This window comes from Sander lucioperca, chromosome 20, assembly GCF_008315115.2.
Source record: "Sander lucioperca isolate FBNREF2018 chromosome 20, SLUC_FBN_1.2, whole genome shotgun sequence".
NCBI lineage: Eukaryota > Metazoa > Chordata > Actinopteri > Perciformes > Percidae > Sander > Sander lucioperca.
The window spans coordinates 20544151-20546650 of NC_050192.1; the positions used below are offsets into that span (position 1 = coordinate 20544151).

Genomic DNA, 2500 nt, shown 5'->3' on the forward strand with positions numbered 1-2500 from the left:
ACGGGACCTGCTGGTCCATGATGCCCAAAACGCTCGTCTAAACGCAGAATAAAAAGATAAAGAAAATGTAATCGCGATTAATTGCTGAATTTCTATAGTTAATCACGATTATCGCATGTTTTATCACATGATTCAAATTCTATTATTTTGCATTTCAGAACAGTTTTTAAGTCCATATTAACAATGGAAAGCCATTCTGACCAGTGGATCGATGAATGCAAAGAAAGTTTAATATCTGTTTCTGTGAAGATGTTCCTCTTTCTTTCTGTCTTTCTGTCTCAGACACATTTAGACAACAGAGAAGAACAAGGTGTTCCCAAACTAATGAACTTTGAGATGAAGTCCAGGATGATCTTGGTTATTTAAATCAGACAGTCAAAGAGGAGCAAACATTCTGCGACACGTCGACTTGTGTTGACAGATGGACAGATGGACAGATGGACAGATGGACAGATGTGAGCGATGTGATCCTGATGCTGCTGACTCAACAAGAACACATACACCTGGACAGAGACCTCGTGCACGCTCCCTGCAGCTGCCTAAAGAAAAAGCTGTGCACGGAGCATGCAGACCATGCAGAGAGAGAGACAGAGAAAGAGAGAGAGACAGAGAGAGTGAAAGAGAGAGAGAGAGAGAGAGAGAGAGAGAGACAGAGACAGAGAGAGAGAGAGAGAGAGAGAGAGAGAGACAGAGAGAGAGAGGCAGAGAGAGAGAGGGAGAGAGAGAGAGAGAGATCTTATTATTATTGAATTGTATTAGCCTTGATGCTTTGGCAATATTGTTTTCCTGACACTCATGCCAATAAAGCATTTTGAATTGAATTGAAATTGAGAGAGAGAGAGTGTGTCTGTGTGTGTGTGTGTGTGTGTGTGTGTGTGTGTGTGTGTGTGTGTGTGTGTGTGTGTGTCTGTGTCTGTGTGTGTGTGTGTGTGTGTGTGTGTGTGTGTGTGTGTCTGTGTCTGTGTGTGTGTGTGTGTGTGTGTGTGTGTGTGTGTGTGTGTGTGTGTGTGTGTGTGTTCTGTTCCTCTCAGCTGCACCTGTGAGAGAAAAAGCCGAACATTTTCTGTTTCTCCGCCGCGGCTCGGCTCGGCTCGGCTCGGATTTCCTCTCCTCTGCAGCTCTCCCTCCCTCCCTTTACTCTGCCTCTCCCTCTCTCTCTCTCTCCTCTCTCTCTCTCTCTCTGTCTCTCTCTCTCTCTCTCTCTCTCTCTCTCTCCCTCTCTCTCTCTGTCTCTCTCTCTCTCTCTCTCTCTCTCTCTCTCTCTCTCTCTCTCTCTCTCTCTCTCTCTCTCTTGTCGCAGCGAGCTGCTCTCCGCAGGATCAGTTCGAGGAGCGGAAGACTCCGGCAGGAGACCCGGAGCGGAGGCTTTCTGCGGCGGATCCGAGCGGCTGAGTGTCCGGTGTCCGCGGGTGTGGAGCGCGGAGGGATCGGACTTGTTGCTGCCGGAAGACATGCACGTGCTGTGGAGGGCAAAGACAACACACAATACACCGGGAACCGGACTTTAACGGGTTCTGGGAGGAAACTGAAGCTTTAGAAGAGTTTCTACGGTGTGGAGCTTTCTTTCTGTTTCCAAACTGACGGGGGGTCGGTTGGTTTTTACGCGGACTGTTCTCGGTGTCACGGATCGACTTCGAGCTAAAAACCAGTTTGTTTCCTGGAGAAACTCGGAACATTGAATGAAGGATTTATATCAAACATGTAAAAAAAAAAAATAAAACAACAAAAGCTACCAAACAAAATGAACTCAACATGTCCAAAAAGGAATAGGAATATTTAATCTTTTTCATTAATAATCGTCAGATTTGAATCATATCTGAACAACATTTTGCTCCATATATTCTCATATATTTCTGCTCTGTAGTCCCATCTGTTGCCAGATGCGCTCGGGCTGCTCCGTGGCTCCGTGAATCTGCCCCTCACGAGCCTCCGTAACGGCGATCACAGCGCGGAGATAAAACACCAACCGGAACCGGAATATAACGGATTTTTAGGAGGGAATCGAAAGGTTTCTGTGTGGAGGATCTTCCAGACAGTAACGGATGAGGACTGATATTTTATTTTGTGCTCATTCGGTGTCTCTCTCCGCGTTTTTACGCAGCAATTCCGTGCGTAAAAACCTCTTTGTTTCCGGGAGAATCTCATTTGTAAAGTCTTGTCCGTGCGTTTATCTCAGGCTGGGTCTCTCGTCATCTCCCACATCGGCTGGATTACATTTCTGATTGGATATCAGTCAGGTTTCAGGTCCTATAAAAGAGCAGGAAGCAACCCTCAGATATCTTCATAATGCACCAGGTTCATGTTTAAATTAAGAACTTTAGAGGACTTTTTACTTCTCCATCTATGGTTTAAAGACAGATATTAAAAGATCAGATCAATCAAACAAAGATCCATTTTAACTGGATGTAGAACTGATTATCTGACACTCTGAAACTCATGCAAACAGGAAGTGGAGTTCTCTGAAACCAGAGTCTCTCCAAATACTTCCGGACAAAATCAC

At 45.4% G+C, this 2500-nt stretch overlaps 1 protein-coding gene across 1 annotated transcript in view; it reads left to right on the forward strand.

The window, feature by feature from the left end:
- The first annotated feature begins 1286 nt into the window (after nt 1–1286).
- Nucleotides 1287–2500, forward strand: part of LOC116058450 (potassium voltage-gated channel, Shal-related subfamily, member 2) — a 46983-nt gene continuing 45769 nt past the window's right edge. Inside the window, exon 1 of the mRNA XM_031311268.2 lies at nt 1287–2500. This exon is cut by the window's right edge and continues 1224 nt beyond it. The gene's annotated coding sequence lies outside the window, so the exon portion shown is untranslated.